Genomic DNA, 22,964 nt, shown 5'->3' with positions numbered 1-22,964 from the left:
GGTTCCCGAAAATTATAATCCACATGTAAAACTATGTGCAGCACATTTTGCTGAGGACAGCTTCCTCAATCTCAATCAAACCGGATTCGCACAAAGATTATTCCTGAAAGATGGAGCAGTTCCCTCTTTGTCTGGAGAAGGCGTTGTTTATGGACCACAACCGGTAAGTGTATTTTATTATTTAAGTTGGTGCGTTTAACAGTTTCTGTAAATTATTACACAAAGGGCAACGCTGTTTAGCTTTGTAAACTAGATGTTAGGGCTGTGCAAAAAAATCGAATGCGATTTTCATGCGCATCTCGTCAGTAAAAACGCTCCTGTTATTATAAGTACATCTCCAGCACATTCTCCTGCCCATTTGCTTCTCAAAACTAGTCCAATCACATTTCCAGGATGGCAGCGCGCGCTCAGCTGCTGTCGAATCACAACACAGGAACCGCTGGCCCAATCAGAACTCGTTACGTATTTCTGAAGAAGGGACTTTATAGAACAGGGAAGTCATCAGCCCGTTTTTATGACAGTGAAAACAGCAGTATACAGATAGGTGAATTGAGTGAAAAATACTGTGTTTTTTTACACGCGAAACATGAACACGTTATATTGCACACTGTAAACACAATCAAAGCTTCAAAAAAGCACGAAAAACGGGACCTTTGATTAAAATAAGTCATAAAATAAAAAAAAGGAAAACCAAAATGTGTTGTTAATCTTGGTCCAGTGGTTTATGAAGTAAACTGATGTAAACAGTATTTATAACTTTCACCAATCGTTTAAAAACTATTAAATGAGATTTCTCATTATATGTGCTCATTATTACTGAACATTTGTCATTCTAAAAATGTAAAGTGAACCTCAAGTAGAAGTCCTATAGATGAATCAAATGCTACATTTCATTTAATTCTTCAAGGAATGCAGCAAGATGCTGATTTTGAGGCATCCCAGTTCTTTCTCGGAGCTTCCTAAAATGCTCTGTACAGGCAGTTCAACTTCTGGTATGACGGTATCTGATGATGGCAAACCATAATCACCCTGGGAAAATAAAATGATAAATGTTATGACTCTGAAAAATAAAGAGAGATTTTTGGTGAAGATAAGAAGGCATTATTAACCCATAAACCCTTGCATGTTGAGTAACTTCTCCTAAACCAGGGCACACTCACAGCTTTGAACGGGCAGTGACTCAGGACAGTCCTGTCCCAGCGGGATGAGTTGATCGAGCAGGTCACAGACATAAGGGTAATGAGAACTTCCTATTTCATCCAAGCATGGTATTTTCACCCACACACCAACTATTTCTCTTTCCAACGTCACGTTCATCTGAAACAAATAACATGGTGTGAACATGGAATTACATTTATAAAACAATGCCTTATGGAGGCGCAAACTATAAAAGGTGACAATCAGGGAAGTTTACAGCCTAATCTTGTGATAGTCACAAGATGGCCAACAGAAGATTCAGGCATAAAAACATATATTTTACTAGCATAAACTAGGTCCAAAGCTTTGTTTTTGTGTTTTTAAAATGTCATTGTAGTATTTGCATCATTGCAAAATGAAGCCAAGATGCTACTATACATTTTTTTTTCATAAAAATATAAATAATAATTATCCTGGTATTATATAAATTAAAATATGAAATGATAAAAATGCAACAATAGTGTTATAATTTGCAGTGTAAAAACAACAACAACAGCAAACAAAAATTAATCTTATATTTCATAGGAATATATTTTCTTATTATTAATTTCGTTAAAAAAAAAAAAAAAAAAAAAAGTTCCTCTTTCCACAAAAATAAGGAATTGTGACTCATTAATGTCATTACCTTAATTTTTATAGCGCTTTAATAAAAAATACAGACTGTGTCAAATAACCTTACAGTATTAAATAGGAAAATAGTCTGGCAATAATGTAAAAGCCATTAAAAACCAAGAAGAGGAAGTTGTCAATGATGATCTATTTCTGTAACCTACACAGAGAGATGTCAGCGCTACTGATGTGGAGCCTGATGCCACTGCTGTCAGCTGTCCCGGGATGGAAATGGGATTTGGAGATATACTAAGAGTCTTCATCTGTCCAGGATCATCTAGTTTACTGAAGTTTACCACTCCTTCAAAACACTTTAGAGTGGCCTTTTATTGTGGCCAGCCTAAGGCACACCTGTGCAATAATCATGCTCTCTAATCAGCATCTTCATATGCCACACCTGTAAGGTGAATGGATTATCTCGGCAGTGGAGAAGTGCTCAATAACACAGATTTAGACAGATTTGTGGACAATATTTGAGAGAAATAGGGCTTTTGTGCACATAGAAAAAGTCGTAGATCTATTCAGCTCATGAAAAAAGGGGGCAAAAACAAAAGTGTTTATAATTTTGTTCAGTGTACACACACACACACACACACACACACACACACGCACGCACGCACGCACGCACGCACACACACACACACACACACACACACACATATATATATAGGCGCATAAAGAGCTTCCCATCAGAGTCTCGCAGCATGCTTCAAGTGAGTATGTTGAGCTTTTTGAATACTTTGCAATAATTTTCCTTCATTTTATTTAGCCAACACTGCCATAGTGTTACAGCGACCTCTAAACGCAGGAGGAATAACATCTGGCCATTTACACACGTGCTTAGCAAAGATGTTAACAAACGATCTGTAATGTAACTTTTAAAGAAAACAACATTTTCACACAAATGCATTTATTGGTGCTTACAATTTTAAAATAAACTATAAAAACTTACATGCAGGAATGGTTTTATAAACACTGTCAGATATTTAAGAAATCATTTATTAAACCAAACAACACCAAAGCAAATCTTAATCCTGAAAGACCTCTGTTCATATCACCTGCTGGTGAGTTTATAATCTAATTTGTTTATTCGTCATTATTTTATTTTGCTGTCATTTGTGCCTAAATCACAAGTAACTGTTTTTATATCTTCCCCCATAATATGTCAGCTCCTTAATACTAATTGTAAAGAAAGAGTTCTGGATTTTTATATACAGTAGTTTAGTTGCCTACATATAGCAGCACCAGGAAAGCAAAACGGCTTCTGTGTTCAATATATGTGTGCATTTGATGGCATTGAGCTATATTGAATTTAGAAGTAGTGCTGGGTGTTAACTGATTACATGTAATCTGGATACATAATCAAGTGCTCGTAATTACAGTAAATTACATTTTAAAAGGCTCATAATCAGATTACGGTTACCTTTTTATGGATTACATGATTTAATTATTAGCTTTTTATCTCTAACAAACCCACTACAGTTCTTACTTTAAGACCAGTTTGGGAAACTCCAGTATAATCTAATAGTAATGGTAACAGTATGTTTTTACAGTGTAATGCAATATAACTTTTACATTCAACCAACAAGACAACAATGCATAATTCAAAATATAAGAAAAGACACCCGTGAAAAAAAAAAAAAACCTTCATATAACACTGTGCTTTATTTTATTTACTTTTTTATGTAGTGCATGCACAGACTTTGTTGTCAAAAAAATTGGCAGGGAATTGCAATAAGCTTTTTACCTTTGAAATATAGATTTTATATAATATAGATTTTTTTTGCAACTATTTTCAGAATTCTGTAGAATATTCTTTCATCTGATGTTGCTTATTGTATGAAAAGGTATTTTTATGTTATTTCATTTCATTTGGGTACACATGTTCAAAAGGGTTTGGTGGTTGATTTTCAAAGGAGTGATGGAGTTTATCGGTGGTCTCTCTCATTTACCTACAAGGCCACACATTACCTGATTGTCCTTTGTCTTGTATTTTGATTTACATTTAAATAACAAACTTTTATTTGTGAAGTAGGCTAATGCTGAAATTCAATTTACCAGTTGCGTTCTTTTGTTGTTGTCATCACCATGGCCACAAGATGGCGATCTTGTATTTGTGCTCAGAGTCATTCGTGACCTATGCAAATTTGCTCTTGGTCTGCCAGGAAAGTGTAAATATATAACTCCATGCATTTGCTAAATCACACGGACATAAATTCAATGCATATAAAAATTTAGACTGATATAAAGCTAGTGATGCACGCACATTTTAAACCTGAATAGATTGATGGGAGAAGTTCATGCTCAGAGATGCATCCTATAATAAGTTTGTGAGAAATATGAGGCTATGTAATTTTCTATGTCATTATCATGTGTTATGAATCACAAAAGACTGCATTAATCAGGGTTTCAGGTTCTATTTGATGGAGCTCTTGTATTCACAGGCCATTTGATGATACTGTGTGTGCATGAGTCATCTTTAATCTCTCTGCATGTGCCTGCAGGTAAATGTCGGTCCATATGTGCCAAATAATCACCCAAGGTTTAGATCTAAAGTATGGTGCGCCATTCAAACACAGCTTTGTTCTTAAAGTTGAACTCCTAAATAGTGCTGGAGAAAATCGTCACTTATCAAATTACTCACCCAGGGATTTGTCAGTGTGTTCAGAGGTCATGTACTGTACTTAAACACTGAGCTATATGCTTTATATATAAAAAAATATGTAAATTAACTTGACATGATGTGTTAAATGCACAAAACACATGCAGAAGCGTGTGACCTCTGACAACACTACAAATCCCAAGTGAGTATTTAATTTGATAAGCAGCAAAATAATTATACATTGGCAGTCAAAAGTTTGGAATAATTTGTATTTTTAATGTTTAAGAATTTTATGCTCACCAAGGCTGCATTTATTTGATCAGAAATACAGTAAAATACTATAATATTTTGAAATATTTTTACAATTTAAAATAACTATTTTCTGTTTGTATATATTTTAAAATGTAATTTATTCCTGTGATCAAAGCAGAATTTTCAGCATCATTTCTCCAGTCTTCAGTGTCACATGATCCTTCAGAAATCATTCTAACATACTGATTTGCTTATGAAGAAAATGTGTTATTATTATCAGTGTTGAAAACAGTTATGCTGCTCAGAATGGTTCAGACTATTCACATATACCATATTTATCTCTTTGATTTTAATGGAGATGAAAGCTGATATATGGTGTGAGGCAATCCTCTGTTGCTATGATGATTGAAAGTGTTGGTTGTTGGAATAGTTTGCCATAGATTGCTGCTTTTAGATTTTGAGATGAGGGTGCATGGTATGTGGTAATACTGTATAGACCTAAAAAGTCTTTTCCAAACAAGCTGAATGACTGGCACATAGGTACATCTTGTATTGTGTGTAAGCATGCACATTTTTTTTATTCCTGTATTGATTTTTCTCCTCTCATATTGAGAAACATGCGCATCAGCTTAACCGTTTGGAAAACATTACTTTGGCTCTCTGCAGTTTTGTGTTTAATGCCAATCAATATCCTCTATGGAGAATTTGTATGAATTGTCTGTAAATGTGTATGAATTAGCCTTTCATATGACCATAAATGATGTAGCTCACTGAAAAGCAAGAGAAGCACTGAGATTTTTACTATATATTTAAATTTTAATTTTATTTTTTTACAAAAACATATTTTTCATTTTTCTGTTTTACTACATCACAATTTTTGTCCCCAACTCTTGCACTGCAGATGAATAATTACTGCCAACCAAAAGTTATAAATAACTATATTTTTAATGTTTTTGAAAGAAGCCTCTAATGCAAAACTGCAGTAAAAAACAGTGATATTGTGAAACATTACTGGTTAAATAATGTTTTTATTAATATAATTAAAATTTGAATTTATTCCTGTGATTAAAGCAGAATTTTCAGTATCATTGCTCCAGTCTTCAGTGCCACATGATCCTTCAGAAATTATATTATCAATGTTGTAAACAATTTTTGCTTTAATGGAATGTTTTTTGGAGATAATTTTACACGACCATTCAAAAGTTAGATACAAAGAAAAACAAAAACACCTTTTATATATATATTGTAATAATTAAACCTTAATAATCATCGGGCAGAAGGAGGCGGGAACCGGCGGACAATCAAATGAAACTTTAATAATGCAAAATAAACACAAAACAGCGCATCAACCCCTCACGGACGACTGATGCGCACAAAATAAGACCAAAACATAAAATAAAGCCCAGGCCTGGTCTTCTATCGTCCTTCACTGTCGTCGCTCCAGTTTTATATCCTTCCATCTCCTCCGTGGGACTCGAGACCAGTGGTGGGTGGCAGGTGTCGCGGATTTCCCAATCACTCCACCGGCCTCGCTCGTGTTCCCACATCCCTCGGCCCCGCCCCACTCGTCACATATATATATATATATATATATATATATATATATATATATATATATATATATATATATATATATATACCATATATATATACCACATATATATACAGTATATATATAATACTTTTATTCAGCAAAGTCACCTTTATTTATATAGCGCTTTAAACAAAATACATTGCGTCAAAACAACTGAACAACATTCATTAGGAAAACAGTGTCAATAATGCAAAAATGATAGTTAAAGGCAGTTCATCATTGAATTCAGTGATGTCATCTCTGTTCAGTTAAATAGTGTCTGTGCATTTATTTGCAATCAAGTCAACGATATCGCTGTAGATGAAGTGACCCCAACTAAGCACCAACTAAGAGGCGACAGCGGCAAGGAACCGAAACTCCATCGGTGACAGAATGGAGAAAAAAACCTTGGGAGAAACCAGGCTCAGTTGGGGGGCCAGTTCTCCTCTGACCAGACGAAACCAGTAGTTCAATTCCAGGCTGCAGCAAAGTCAGATTGTGCAGAAGAATCATCTGTTTCCTGTGGTCTTGTCCTGGTGCTCCTCTGAGACAAGGTCTTTACAGGAGATCTGTATCTGGGGCTCTAGTTGTCCTGGTCTCCGCTGTCTTTCAGGGATGTAGAGGTCCTTTCTAGGTGCTGATCCAGCATCTGGTCTGGATACATACTGGATCCGGGTGACTGCAGTGACCCTCTGATCTGGACACAGACTGGATCTGGTGGCCACGGTGACCTCGGAACATGTACATAGCAAGTACATAGGGTGTTATGGGAAGTGTTTCCGGTTCTGGTTTACCTAATTAATGCAGCCTAAAAATCCTTTAACGGATTTGGATATTAAAAGCATATTAGTATGTTATGTGTATGCCAGGTTAAAGAGATGGGTCTTTAATCTAGATTTAAATTGCAAGAGTGTGACTGCCTCCCGAACAATGTTATGTAGGTTATTCCAGAGTTTGGGCGCCAAATAGGAAAAGGATCTGCCGCTCGCAGTTGATTTTGATATTCTAGGTATTATCAAATTGCCTGAGTTTTGAGAATGTAGCGGACGTAGAGGATTATAATGTAAAAGGAGCTCATTCAAATACTGAGGTGCTAAACCATTCAGGGCTTTATAAGTAATAAGTAATATTTTAAAATCTATACGATGTTTCATAGGGAGCCAGTGCAGTGTTGACAGGACCGGGCTAATATGGTCATACTTCCTGGTTCTAGTAAGAACTCTTGCTGCTGCATTTTGGACTAGCTGTAGTTTGTTTACTAAGCGTGCAGAACAACCACCCAATAAAGCATTACAATAATCTAACCTTGAGGTCAGCAAACATACATTAAATTGATCAAAAGTGACAGTAAAGACATTCATTTAATGTCTTTTATGTAAATACTATTCACTGACCTTTCTATTCATCAAAGTATCCTGAAATTTTTTTATCAATCTTTCTACAAAAATATTAAGCTGCAAAATCAGTTTTCAACATCACTAATAATAAGAACCATTATTAGTAATTAAGCTCAATATTAATTAATTAATTAAGTAATTAAGCTTAATATTATTGATAATAATTGAGCAGCAAAACATCATATTAGACTGATTTCTGAAGGATCATGTGACACTGAATTAAACATATCCAAATAGAAAAGTAATTTTAAATTGTTATAATATTTCAAGATTTTACCGTTTTGAGTGCATTTTTGCATAAGAGCATAAAACTAAAAAAAAAAAATATTACAAACATTTGGCTGCCGTTGTATACTGTGTATAAATATTGGGTTTGTTTAATTAAATATGGCCATGCAATCGCTCTTTTTTTTCAACAAAAACTTTTTATAGACTATACACTGTATGCACACATATTTCAGTATGTTTAAAACAAGTAAAGCCGTCTGTTGAACTATGACCCATCATTCATCTGTAGATTGTCTAATACACTCAAATGCAGCTGCGTGAAACAAATAGCTAGCAACTCTCTCTCTACATCAGGCAAACTATTCGCACATCTCCCAGGCTGATAATGTTACCCCAAAAATGGCTCAGATGCACCCTGTAGGTACAGGATTGAATGAAGGTTTCACTCTGCCATGCGTTCTGCAGGTGAACTCATTCATGACAATACTTTAATAACATAATACGCCAGTGTTTCTTGGATAGATAGATTCTTGGAAGATATCATAGCTGCAGGGATGAGCAGGCACCTTACGGTACACAAAGGACACTTGCTTAAATAATACACCAAGGGTTTTTGCCATTTCAGTTGAGAACAGATTTATACAGATGACAGTATATTACAATCCAATAATCTTTGCATGAGTAAATCTGTGTAGACAATCATGCACTGCAGCTTTCTGGAGGCTTGTGAAATATAGCTAAAATTTTGAAATAATAGTCAGTATCATCATACATAAATACAACATACTCATAAGAGAGAGGCCAGATGATTGATTTTCTTCAGTGTTATTCTTATCTGCTTGATCTAGCCTTGGAATTTATGTATTTATTTATTTATTTTTTTGTAGCACAACATTCATAGGTGACCATGGTCCATTGACTACACAAACACTACGAATAATTTTTTCCGCAAAACTGCATATGTTGACCAGCTATTTGAGACCATTATTAAACAATTTATGAACAAAATACTACCGTTCAAAAGTTTAGAGCCAAATAATAATGAATAGAACGTTCAGAAGAACAGCATTTATTTGAAATCGAATTATTTCGTGACATTATAATTATATTTAGTATCACTTTTGATGGAGTTAAATAGATCCTTGATGAATAAAAATAATCATTTTAGGGAACAAAATGTTTAAATGTTGAATGGAGGTGTGTTTGTCATGCTTTTCATACATGCATGTAGTTCATTAGAATGTCTCGTGCTTTATATTGTAGTTTTTACACTACTGTGTCAAGAGAAGTGTTTGACTGGAATGCTACAGCAGAAATATTTCCTTCACATTGACATTGATATGTCTTATTGACATGAAGTAACAGTAGCAGCAGTAACATGTCTACAGGTAGACCACAGGTAACTTGTGGTTGCTAAAAGTAATTTTTGTGGCTTTTTTACATGCTTAAAGTTCATTACATTAAAACTAGTATTTCAGTTGAACCAAATCATTATCTACAGTGGTGCAGCTGATTTGAGTCAGTCAGTTATTTTGGATGATGCTTTGGGTTCGATTCAAACGCTCCAAGGGTGGCATGATTGACACAATGCCGAACCCTGTGAAAGCTCAGACTTTGCCAGTTCTAAGCTTCGCCTGAAGCATTGTTGAGCAACTGCACTGAACGCATCTGCCTGCACAAGCAGACTTGCTGAGGCAAAGCCTGAGAGAGAAACTGATACTGTGATAAGAGGAGCATGAGCTAGTTGAATAATAGACTGGTTGAAAGGTTGTGTAGAATGCAATCTGTCCAAAAACAGGAAATCTTTGTTGTAGTCTGTTTTAACATTCCACACCACCTGGCCGGCCGCGTTTATACAGGTGCCAATTCATCAGTTTCTATAATGCAGCTTTGCCATTTGCTGCTTAACAATGCATATCCATGGCAGTTGTTATTCAGTGTGGAAACTCAATGTGATAATAAAGCCTAGTTATCTCATCCCTCATTTGCTTCTCTTTAACCTTTAAACATATAAACATCTACAGTATATCATTTCCAGAATTGCAGGACTTGAATATAAACAATGTCTTTCTGTCAGACCTTCACAAGGATCTTGCTGGGTGTCCAGGTTTCTCCTCCCTAGATAATGCTGAATATTTACCGGCAGACCTTTGACCTGTGTGTGTGTGTTGTGTGTGGGAGTGTAGCTGAAGGCCAAGACGTTCCTCCAAAGACATCTGCATGCTCCCTTATCTGTTCATGTTACACAAAGAAGTTTTTCAGAGAAGCTTCTGTTGGTGTGAACATCAACTTAAAAAGATCTTTGTTCCAAATGAGGGCAACACAACCATTTAATCTTATCTGAACGCTTCTTCTCACTCTGACTATCTGCAGCTGAAATATATTGTCACAACAAGCCGAGCTCAAATCCTTGACAAAGCCCTTGTCTTAGCACTTATTCCCTTAGCTGAGAAATACGGCACTTTCATCAGGCTTAAAAGGAGAAGGAATGCATATTTTATGCATTAAGGATGGCCGAGACGACAGTGGACTTTAAAAGTCATAAATATGAAAATAAAAAAGAAGCTTTGGAGATAATCTGTCATTCAGTACAATGCTGATGGCCAGAGATATAGGGGCTTATGAGCAGATAAGTGACCTAATAAATTCTAAAACACACATATACCTCCACAACACAATGCAAATCTGTGAAATCTAGCAAATCTGTGTGCTGGTCAAACCGGTTTGCAGCTTAGTCAACAAATCCAGGAAAAGTACTTTTAATGCTTAACTGTATTTATTACATCGTACATATTACTCTTCACTATCATTTAATACACAAATTCTGATTGCTCATTTGTAGCATTTTGTGGTATAGTAATATGAAATGATGAAAAGGTGTGTTTGTCGCAAATAATTCTCTACATAGCTGTGCTAGTTATGTGTTTCTCACAGCAGTCTGCAATCTCTCTCTTCTTAGCTATTAACATCATTTAAACCACTTATTTATTTATTAGTGAAATAGAGCTGTTAAATAGGCATGACAAAGAACACTCAGAGTAAGACAGTCATTGTTGCAAAATAATTTAAGATGATAAATTTCCCATCTGCTTCACATTTTGGTGATGATCATCCTATCTGGTCTATTTTGCAATAATGTACCTACAAGTCAAAACATAAAAGGTAATCTGAGTGAACAAAAGCTATTACCCATGTGAAAAACTATTCAACCCCTTAAATGTAAAATCTGTTTGTGACACTGTAACAGCAGCAGAAGGTTTCTGATAATTGGAGATCAGTGCTGCAGTAAGAGTTTGGCCCACTCCTCTTTGCAGAACCACTTTAGTTCAGCCACAGTGGAGGCTTTGAGCATAAACTGACTGTTTAAGAATGAGGTCTGATTTACAATGGAAGGTTGTTTTTTTTGCATTTCCTGCCTTTGATATATATTTAATATGTATGACTTCCTGCTGCACAGAGAACATTACATGTGACCATTTTTGGAAACACGTTCAAGGTATAGCAAATGGCCATAGCAGGTATATGGTAATGTTTCGAGAGAGACTGAGATTGAGAAAGAGAGAGAGATGTGTTGGATGTCAGACTCAGCTGGTCTGCTGGGAGTTTGATTGTATTTCCTGTGCATGCTGCGCTGTGCCTAGTCCTGTCCCCTCTCTCCCCAACCACGCTCCATCTGCCTCTCGCGCTCCTCATCCTCATCCCTCTCTCCTCCAGTGTCCAAACAGCATTTCAACCGGCCCACAACACCCCCTCCCCACCCTCCGCCCTCATGGCCTGCTTTGAGGAGGGCCAGGTAATGACGACGTGACACGAGGAAAGGTTTTCTCCCCTCTCTAGCACTCTTTGTTCCCTGTTGGCATGCTGCGCTCTTACGACAGAACAGGTTGGATAAAAACATGCTGCACAATAATGCCTCGAGTGAGAAAAGTTGCTGGGTTTCCAAGTTTATGTGGTGAACTGAATAATAGCCAGACATGTTTTTGTAAGACTATGAAAACAGTCACTTGCTTATCTCAGTGACCCTGTAATGAGCAGGATGATGCATCTGTTTGTACAGCTCATATATATATGGCTTATAAAATGAAAGAGGGTTAAATGCACATTTTTTTCCCAGTGTTACACTAATCAGAGATTTGCATGGTAGAATTCACACTCAAAACTCGTAATTACAGCCTACTTATTGCTCAGCAGACGGCGGGAACATGCATCTCAGAGCGTTTTTTTGAGATGGCTTTTGTTTCTGCCTCATTTAGTTTCTACATCATTGGATTAGTGTTTGGCTTGTTTGCTTTTTGTATTTTTTTGTATGGAAGTTAATTTCCACAACAGTATAAAAAAAAGTCTTTCTCAGAATTCTGAGTTTATATCTTGGAATTAAAAAGTTAATAACTTTTTAGACTTTTAGTCTTTTTTCTTGCTTATATTTCACAATTTTGTCTGAATTGTTAGATATAAATTCAGAATTGTAGGAAAAATGTCAGAAGTGAGCTTTTTTTATCCTTTTGGTGAAACAAGCTTCCAAAGTAAACAGCTGCTTAATTTATTTGTGGTAACTGTTATACTCTTTTTTTTTATATCCAGGATTATTTGATAAATAGAAAGTTCAAAAGGACAACATTTATTTGAAATGCATTTACATGTATTCACTTTTGATCAATTAATCCATCCTTTCTGAATAAAATTATTAATTTCTTTATAAAAAATATTGCTTTTTACTGGCTGTGTATGATAACGGATGACTGTTTTATTGTATATATATAAATATATTGCACAAATCTGACTCACTGCAGCTATTGGGAGATGTGAAGTCGTGATTGTGTCAACATTAAGGTGATTAAATAATGACAGTATTCTCACATTTAACTATCTCTTTAACCTTTAAATGCAACATCTTTGATTGCAGCAGGTGGATAAAGTTTTGTCCTTCAGTCTGACCCAGTGAACTTTACTTTATCTGAAATGTTTGGCCTTAAAAATGTTGACAGGTCCACTTGATCTGCTACAATCAGAACAACAATGGATACACAGACTAGTCCAAAACCTTATTTTTCAAGGTGACTTAGATCCACTTTTTCACTGCAAGCAAAAGTCACATCTATTTAACAATAAAGAGTTCCATCTATTTCCTCCATCTGACAAAAAGCTCTGTTGAAAGAAAATTGCTCTCACCTCAAGAAAGAAGATGGAATGGCAGCGTACTTTCTGAATAGAAGGTACTACAAGCGATTTACTTGTCTTGCCAAAACTCTAATGCCTGTAACAATACATCTATGTCACAACCGGTTAGGGTTTACACTAGAAGAAAACTGCAAACAGATGAGAGATCGAAACATAAACCATTTGTCGAATTATACTCTTAAAACATTTATGATTACATGTGCAGTTGCAGTTTATCATGCACAGTATGTCTTGTAGTCAGTTGTAGATGAACTGAACTGACAGGAATTCTTTGTGCACTTGGACAATGCCGTCTAAAGCCGTACATGAAATAACATTCAACCGTGCTTGAAACCGGGACCGGATTCAGATTAACATCTCTCTATTCAAATACCTGGTTTGTTAAATCATGCACGAGGATCATAGTCGTCCCTGTCATGAGAAGACAATAACCCAGTGATTTGTTCTGATGAGACCTTCATTATCTTACAGAAACAGGCAGTACGGGAATCTTCTGGTTAGCATTGCAAAGTCAGACTGACATATGAGTGAGCTCAAACTCCTAGCTCCCTCTCCCACTGTGATCTCAGTGTGAATTGTTATGCAGGCCACGAGCAGCTGTTCTCATTCTAATGATGCAGTTAATGCGTCCATGACAGGTCCAAATGCTATAAACATTAGTAGCAACTGTGCCGTTCATTGGCCAGAATTTCAATCAGAGATCATCGAGAGTTGTCTGATTTCAGCAATTTAAATGCCAGCTGATTAACAGTTTGAGATAATGTAACCAATTGTGTATTGGGTTCTTAAAGGAATATAGACCTTCACAAATGATTAACAGTTTAACTTTTACTGTTCATTATGTTGTTTCAAACCTATGCAATTTTCTTTCTTTAGTGGAACGGAAAATTAGAGGTTTATTACGTTTGCAAAAAATCCAATAAACCTTCTTAAATCTTATGTTGTGGTCTATGTAAGCCAAAAAAACTAAACAAAAATAAATAAAATAAAATAATTAAGATTAAATGAGGCGGTGTGATGTATTGCAATGCTTAACAATCTCTGATGATAAGCGTTGATCAGTACAATAAATAAACCAGTACTTGTCAAAATCTTACAAAATGTATGATTGTTTTGGCACTATGATCATACAATTACTATAGCCCTGGAGGAAAGAAATAATTGTTGTGCAGCTTGTGCTCTTGAAACAATCAAAGTCAGACCTTCCCAGAAAAACTCCCTATGCAGTTTACTTCAGTTCATCGGAACATGAAAAATCTGCAATTAACACACAGAGTTATCATATGCCTTCAGAAAGCTTGGAGTGTAATGCAAGAATTATGCATTACACTTCATGCCTGATGGACATCTCAGCATGGATGAAAGAACATCACCTGCAACTCAACCTGGCAAAGACAGAGCTTCTCAGATCTTCCTGGCCACCCTATCAGTACAGCACCAGCTTACCTCTTGAGGTGATCCTTGTTGATCAGCTGACCTTTAAAGATCATAATGCAAAAAAGGCAAAGATCATGCAGGTTTGCACTACACAACATCAAGAAGATCAGACCCTTCCTAACAGAGCATGCAACACAGCTTCTCGTCCAGGCTCTTGTCATTTCTAGGTTGGACTATTGCAGTGCTCTTCAGGCCGGACTTCCAGCATGTGCAATCAGACCTCTGCAAATTATTCAGAATGCAGCAGCACGTCTTGATTTGTTCACGTCTTATTCACATTTCTCCTCATTTCTCTGCACTGGCTTCCAGTCGCGACATGCATCAAGTTCAAGTCATTGGTGATTGCCTACAGAACAGCCATGGGCCCCGCAGGCTCCTACCTCCACTTTCTCGTACTCATCTACATCGACGACTGAAGCTTGCTGGCAGTAAACGAGCGGCGACTTGCAGACCCATTGCAGAGATGCACAAAATGACACTTTCACCGTACCTTTTGGGTGGAATGACCTACCTAACTCCATCCAATCCTTCACAAGCTTCAAGAAACAACTGAGAACTCATCTCTTCCGTGAGCATCTAGCTGCCTCCTCATAAAAAAATTCCATGCCTTCATTTTTTTATTTTCCCTTATTATTCTTTATGCTTTTTTGTCCTAGATTTTCCTATTTTAAATGATGACTGAATCCTTGTATCACGGGCACTTCTTGTGTTTATTGCCATCTTATGGTAAATCACTTGTTTTATTCCTCTGGAAGTCACTTTGGATAAAAGTGTCTGCCAAATAATGTAAATTTAAACGTATATAGATTATATTTGTGACCTGGACCACAAAACCAGTCATAAGGGTAAATTTTCAAAAATTGAAAGCAGAATAAATAAGCTTTATGCTTGTTCAAGGGCACCTCAGTCGTGGTATTGCTGTCCCGGGACTCGAACCCACAACCTGGCTATAACCACTAGGCCATGACTTCCCCTAAGTTTTAATATATTTACAGTAGGAAATGTACAAAAATCTTAATGGAACATGATGTTCACTTAATATCCGAATTATTTTTTGGCATAAACGAAAAATCTAAAGTTTTTTTGGTCCAGGGTCGCATTTAGGTTGTTTTCATCCTTTTTAAAGCCTTTTTGATCACTATGAATTGTTGCAGTATGGGAAAGAGCTACATAAGAATTTACAGAAAAAAACTGCAAAAGTGATTAATTACAGAATTGTTAATATGTTGTTATTATGGTGAAGTAACTTTTAATAATTCTAAGCCAGAAAAAAATGTTGACTGTAATAGCTGCTGATTGTGACTGAACTGAACACATGGCTGTCAGCCTGTCCAGAAATGACCTCTGACCCCTTTCCCGGCAGTCTTCAGCACTGCTTCCATGTTAACACCATTGAAGAGTCTCCTGACAGCCATGTGGTCATGTGTGCAGGATACTGTTTACAGAGTGCAGACAGTTGTTAATTTCAGTCATTCATCTGCTCCTTTACTTTGACAGAAAAACAACCAGGTCTGTCAGACAGCCAGTAAATATGATTGGTGGTTTATAGTACTTCATCTCCACATTAACCATGTTTGAGTGAGTGAGTGAAGTGACATTCAGATGGTGACCCAGATGGTGACAGATGGTGACCCATACTCAGAATTTGTGCTCTGCATTTAACCCATCCGAAGTGCACACACACAGAGCAGTGAACACACACACACTGTGAGCACACACCCAGAGCAGTGGGCAGCCATTTATGCTGCGGCACCCAGGGAGCAGTTGGGGGTTCGATGCCTTGCTCAAGGGCACCTAAGTCATGGTATTTAAGGTGGAGAGAGAACTGTACATGCACTCCCCCCACCCACAATTCCTGCCGGCCCGGGACTCGAACCCACAACCTTTCGATTGGGAGTCCGACTCTCTAACCATTAGGCCACGACTTCCCGTCCCTAGCTATTACTCTAGTACACTGCAAACATGAGTAGTTCATTTCTGGATGTTTGTTTGTTTTTGAGTTGAAATCGATTGAATTAAATTATTCCTATATTTTTAACCACTTAAATAAAGTTGTACCCTTTGTTTTATATTGTTTTATTATATAAATTGCTCTGCATTTATTAGAACTGTTTGTCTTTGAGAGCAAAGTAGTTATCTGTTGACAACATCTGATGAACCCTTATCACAAAGACACTCAAGAGACAAAAAAATATTTATGAAGTGCATTAAAATGCTGTGAGCAGTACTTGGTAGATGAAAGGGAACTGATAACAGGCAGGGACGAACTTGTGACATTACAAGCAAACAAGTTACTAAATGTGAGGAAAAAACAACAGAAATGCAATTAAAACTGTAAAACGGTCAAGCAGTGAAACCACATTAATGATTCATGCAGTGGCTGCTGGGAAGAGGGCAAAAGAGAATGAGATATATATATATATATAGGCCAGTTGAGGGGAATAAAATGGTTGTGTTTGTGGATGTATCATAAAATAAGTCTATATCATAATAGAAAAGTTAAAGATGTTAACTTCAGAATATCAAGTAAAAAAAAAAAAGACACAAGACACAAAAAGTTTAATTAAACCTTTATCATTATTTTTTTTCTGCTATATCATGTTAGTCTATATTTACATTAACATTTTTAACATTATTATTTGGGCAAAATTACATCCATCCTTCCACCTGCTTATCCTCTGTAGGGTCAAGCTTTTACACTATTGCATAAATATAGCCTATAAATAATCATACAGAAATATAATGTAGAAATTCAAGTATTAATTGTCTGTAGTAGCCATTAATTTTTACAGCATCACTCTTGAAACAACTTTTTAAAATGCTCCAAATTTACACACCACATCTGAAAAGACTGATGGTGACTTAATGCAAATATTGACATCCTGAGTGAGTACAATGACTTAATTAAAGTTTAGAGTTTTTTAATGGAAGCTGAATACAACGACACTGTCTCACTCTTTCACAGTCCTCTGACGGTTAATGTAAATTCAAGGCAAATGAGAACATGAAGAATCAGAGAAGCACACAATGAGGAAGGTCAACACATTATCTGAGAGGAAAGTCTGTCAAACCCAGATGAAACTGCTTTTTTCCTGCTGACTGATAGTGAATGCTTTGCTCTAAGGTGGTGCCAAAAATACTTTGTATCTTTTAGTTTGTGTATCCTTGGATTAAGGGGTTTGGTTTCCTTCCTTGCATTTTGTAAGTGATGATTGATTCATTATCAAGATATGGTGTGAAATCATGTCAGTCCACAAGCTCTAAAAAGACAGGATGACATTAAATACTGATATGAACATGGTTAATCCACTCATAAAACTGTCCAAATAAGCAGCATTGTGAAACAGAGATGCATGTGGATTTCTCTCGTGCCTTTAGGGTTGCACATTTTTCACTTCATCCTAAAAAATGCACTCCGGCGAAGTCCACCTGCTGCCGGTGGACCGGTGCCCACCGTCTGTTGAGTCTTATTTGTGGGCCATGCCTGCTGCCATGTGCTCATCCTCTCTCACTCCACGGCACATCTTGGCACTGAGTGTGGGGTCTGTTTACATCATCTCTGGTGGGTAGCTGGACGAAAAAGTGCTGTCGTACCTCAACATACAGCTCTGAAGCCATTTCGGCTCTTTATCATGAGGTGACTGTTGAGAACTTTTAATTGGGGAATCTGCTAAAGAAATGCTGATCACCTTGCATCTCAACATGATACGCATTACACTATAGGTAGCCTGAGTGTGAAGGGTGATCTCTGTTTACATAACAGTCAAACAAAGACTATGTGCTTCAGGCTGTTAGCAGTAGCACTAGCACTAATAATAGGTAATTGCCTTCTGGTATCCGTTGGAGCGGTTTTGCGTTTAGCTTTCGTAAGTTAATCAGGCACTTATTTTATTAAGTCTGTTTCGATATTTTGTCCGAAGTCTTCAAAAGCATTGAGGTGACTTCATCTAGCACAATGCAGAGACTCTGTACTGTAATTAGCAATATGAAACCTGTGAGGTGTGTATTTACTTGGAAAGGGACTTTGTGGAAAACTTAGAGATCTACCTCGCCCAAAGGCTAAAACAAACAAAAAGACAGACACAGAGAGAGAGAAAGGGTAAAAACACCTCCAATCTGTGTGCCCGGCTGATGGCTGCTGGGCTGAGTTTAGGGGGAGGGTTTAAGAGGGAGGGACCATGTCATCAGGATTGGGGAGGAGAAGATCAACCTGATTCCTCAGGGAATGAGGTGTCTCAACAGCCTTGCAACTCTACTCTCGTGAACATGCTAAATTAGCTGGAACCGTTAACACTGGCTTTCTGGCAGAGTTTTAGTGTTCATTATGGATGAAAAGCGATTAGCTTTATTTCCGCACTGGAATACTGTCATACCACATGTGTGAGGACTTTGGGAAAAAGTTTTATGTATAGCTGTAGTCGAGGACCTCAGGTGAGTTTCTGAGATGTCAGGCATGCGGTGTCAGTTTGCCAAACTTTTTTGCCTCATTTCTGTTGAAAGTGGATTTTAGCACATACTGTAATCTACATCCAAAAGTGTGTTGGTGGTGCTTTGTCAAGGTTTTATCAATCTTGTTATTTTGTTGTGGTAAACATTTATTTGGGCTGCAGTCGCGCGTCGCAGTTAAGAAGTGCTGCAGCATTTTCTAAATACAGATAAAAGTATATATATATATATTCCTGGTATATATATATATATATATATATATATATATATATATATATATATATATATATATATATATATAATATATAGTATATATATAAGTTCCTGTTGCAAATATGAGGGTGAAAGTAATTCAATAATAATTATGTGCTAGTAAAAGTTTCTTTTTTTTAATTGTTATTAAAACAAACTAATATGCTCTTAATATTATTATCATTACTATTAATTCAAATGTTCGACTTGTCATCTAAAACACAAACAGAAGCTGTCCTCTATTCTGAACCTTTTGACTGGGGCCTAAGGTAATCTTGGTCAATACGAAATATAATTTCTTCCTAAATACACTTAGCTATTTCTCATCTCATCTGTCAAGGCCTTTTAACTTGGTGTGGTCATTAGAGATTATTTGAACATTGATTTGATTACATGTTGAACATTTTGCGGTAGCACACATGATTAGAAGTTGGCAACACATGAAGGTGGACACCTTGGAGATAACAAGAAGGTGGTCACCTTAAGTGTCCAGGTCCAATTAAATTGGCTTTAAGCCATTTGTCTAAACTATCCATTCTATGAAGTCATCCTAACAATTTAGATAATTGCCTCCCTGTGGAACTAATTGTGGATGTGAGGTTGTGAGGATGTGATATCCATAGACAGATGGGGAACCAACTCACACACAAAAAATGCTGTAAGGATTTTTCAGAATTTGTGCAAAGTTCTGAGGAACTTTTGAGGAAATTATTTTTTCTGAGCAAAAAAAATATGCATTCATTTTTCTTGGCTTTCAACAAAGATAACTGTGTTTATCAGAATCTAATTAGCAGGCAGTTCACAAGAACATTTTGGGAGGAAGTTCAATTCAGCGTCATCTGGATATTTGCATTATGTGCAATAGCTGAAGACTGCACTTTGTTGACTTACTTGTGGTTTACAGTAGAACATGGCTTTAAACACATGCATCAGTTTGCTTTGATGGGAGTTTCTTGAGTATTATTAGTGCTTGATACATTTAAAGTTTGATTTATTATAGTACATAGAACCATTACAAGAGTGCAAGCATGCTGAACTGTTCACATTATCCTTAAATGACATTAAATCTTACAAAACTGGTAAAGTGAGAAGGGATAGTGAAATCAGATCAGAGTGTGTGCCGCCTGATTGAACGTGTGGCGGCAGTTAACTGTGAGAGTGTAGGCTGGAGGGCAACACACTGCACATCCTACTGCTAACAAACTCTACTTGAGGGATTTCACAACTCTTACCTGTTGGATTTCGGGAGATTTCAAAAGAGTTAAGAAGTGTCACACACTTGTAGTGTAGTTAAAGGGATAGTACACACAAAAATGAAAATTACCCCATGATTTACTCATCCTCGAGCCATCCTGAGGTGTATGACTTATTCTTACAAATGAATACAATCAGATTTATATTATTATATGCCCTGGCTCTTCCAAGATTTAAGTGAATGGTGGCCGAGATTTTGAAGCCCAAAGAAATGCATCCATCCATCATAAAAATTGCTCCACATGGCTCCAGGGGGATAATGAAGGCCTTCTGATCCAAAACGATGCATTTGTGTAATAATAATCTCCATATTTAAAACTTTATAAACCATAATCTCTAGCTTCTGCTAACTGTCATACACAACTTCATGAGAGAGTTGCGTTCCAGCAGATGATGTAGGACATAGCTTCAGTAGCGAAAAATGTGTGCTTTAAAATTTTATCTGAAACGTACTCGGTTACTAAACGTAACCTCGGTTCTCTCTAGAAGAGCGAACGAGTACTGCGTCTTAGCTAAGACGCTACGGGAAAAGTCTCTTTTCACGAAATACTGAAGCAAAAAATTATCCTTAATTTTGTATTTTTGTAAAGCGCATTTGCAGCAGTACACAGCCATAGGCGAGACGGCTCGCTCGCTCACTGGCTTGTTCTGCGGCAACTGCACAGCCTATCGAGCGCAGGCTGATGCAACATCAGACCAATAAGGGCGCTTCGCGCCCTTCTTGCCACTTCCCGCCGAAACGGGTGTGGCCCAACCTATAAAAGGAGCTCGAAAAGGCTGACTCACCTGATTTATTTCATCGCCGAAGCGAACCAGAGTGAATCGTACGCACGGCAGAGAACGCAGTACTCGTTCGCTCTTCTAGAGAGAACCGAGGTTACGTTTAGTAACCGAGTACGTTCTCTTACGAGAGCTCTCTCGTACTGCGTCTTAGCTAAGACGCTACGGGAACCCGATGTAAAACGCCGTGCGCGCAGGGATCACACACCGATAAACCTGAAGCAACGCCCAGGATATACAGTGCACAGTCACCTGAGGGACTCACAGAGAGTCCGGGACAGAAAAAAGGGGGAAAAAACCCTCCGTCCCATATCTAGCAGCATCCGTAGATGCGGCAATATGACATCACACAGCCGAGGCAAGGCCTGACCAATGTGGCAATGCGGGTCTTACGCAATACTGCCCATATAACAGTCGGCAGCGTCTAGCGCTCATGAATTCAGAATTCCCCTCAGGGCCCTGATTCTTCTATACCGACAGCAGCCTTGCTTGCAAGGCGGGAACCTCCAGGTTATAGAACCTGATAAATGTAGACGGCGAGGCCCAACCCGCCGCCATACATATATCCTGCAAGGAGATCCCAGTAGACCACGCCCACGATGAGGCGACACCTCTTGTGGAGTGTGCTCTGACGCCCAACGGGCACTGAAGGCCCCTGGAAGCGTAAGCTAACGCTATGGCGTCAACTATCCATCTGGATAGAGTCTGTCTCGAAACAGCCATTCCTTTGGAACGTCCACCGAATGAGACAAATAGCTGCTCCGTCTGCCGAAAGGCAGCAGAGCGAGACACATAAGCTCTTAAAACCCTGACAGGGCAAAGAAGACTCGAGTCTCCATCCTCCCCTGACACCGGCAGGGCGGACAGGGCAATAACCTGAGCCCGAAACGGTGTGTTGAGGGATTTCGGCACATAACCGTGCCTAGGTTTGAGTATGACCCTTGAGTCATTGGGCCCAAACTCCAAGCACGACTGGCTCACCGAGAGCGCGTGCAAATCACCCACACGCTTCACAGAAGCGAGAGCCAACAAGAATACTGTCTTGAACGACAGATGCTGAAGGCTAACCGATTGGATAGGCTCAAAAGGGGGACCCTTCAAGGCCTCCAAAACCGCCGCGAGGTCCCACATAGGGACTGACGGAGGCCTGGGAGGATTCAGCCTCCTAGCTCCTCTGAGGAACCGGATGACTAAATCGTTCCTTCCTATTGACTGACCGGACGCCGTTTCAGAAAACGCCGCGATGGCTGCCACATAAACTTTGAGCGTGGATGGGGCTCTGCCCTTATCCAACAGCTCCTGTAGGAAGGAGAGGACCTCCGTCACCTCACAACTAAGGGGTGAATAACCTCGAGCTGTGCACCAGCTGGAGAACACCGACCACTTCGAGGCATACAGACGTCGTGTCGACGGAGCTCTAGCCTGAGTGATGGTATTTAGCACTCCCACTGCGAGATCAGCGGGTAACCGTTGAGTGCCCATACATGGAGGGACCACAACTCCGGTTGAGGGTGCCAAATCGAGCCCCTGGCCTGCGAGAGGAGATCTCTCCTCAACGGTACCGGCCATGGGGCGACATCCGCTAATTGCATCAAATCTGGGAACCATGGTTGGTTCTTCCAAAGAGGTGCCACAAGCAGTATTGAACATCTCGTTTCTCTCACCCGTTCTATCACCTGCGGAAGGAGGGAGACGGGAGGGAACGCATAAAGCGGGCAGCACGGCCATTTCCGTGACAGCGCGCTTTCGTTCTTGGAAA

At 38.2% G+C, this 22,964-nt stretch overlaps 1 protein-coding gene and 1 pseudogene across 1 annotated transcript in view; one reads left to right on the top strand and one right to left on the bottom strand.

The window, feature by feature from the left end:
* Nucleotides 1-894: 894 nt before the first annotated feature.
* LOC132114108 (ganglioside GM2 activator-like) lies at nt 895-18,091 on the bottom strand (annotated as a pseudogene).
* A 589-nt stretch (nt 18,092-18,680) lies between these two features.
* The window catches only part of LOC132113524 (protocadherin Fat 2-like), a 56,172-nt gene continuing 51,888 nt past the window's right edge, over nt 18,681-22,964 (top strand). The window contains exon 1 of the mRNA XM_059521322.1: nt 18,681-18,904. The gene's annotated coding sequence lies outside the window, so the exon portion shown is untranslated. The remainder of the gene's footprint in view (nt 18,905-22,964) is intronic.

The sequence above is a fragment of the Carassius carassius genome, chromosome 33 (genome assembly GCF_963082965.1).
Source record: "Carassius carassius chromosome 33, fCarCar2.1, whole genome shotgun sequence".
In the NCBI taxonomy this organism is placed as follows: Eukaryota; Metazoa; Chordata; class Actinopteri; order Cypriniformes; family Cyprinidae; genus Carassius; species Carassius carassius.
This window is presented reverse-complemented; position numbering and strand designations above follow the sequence as displayed.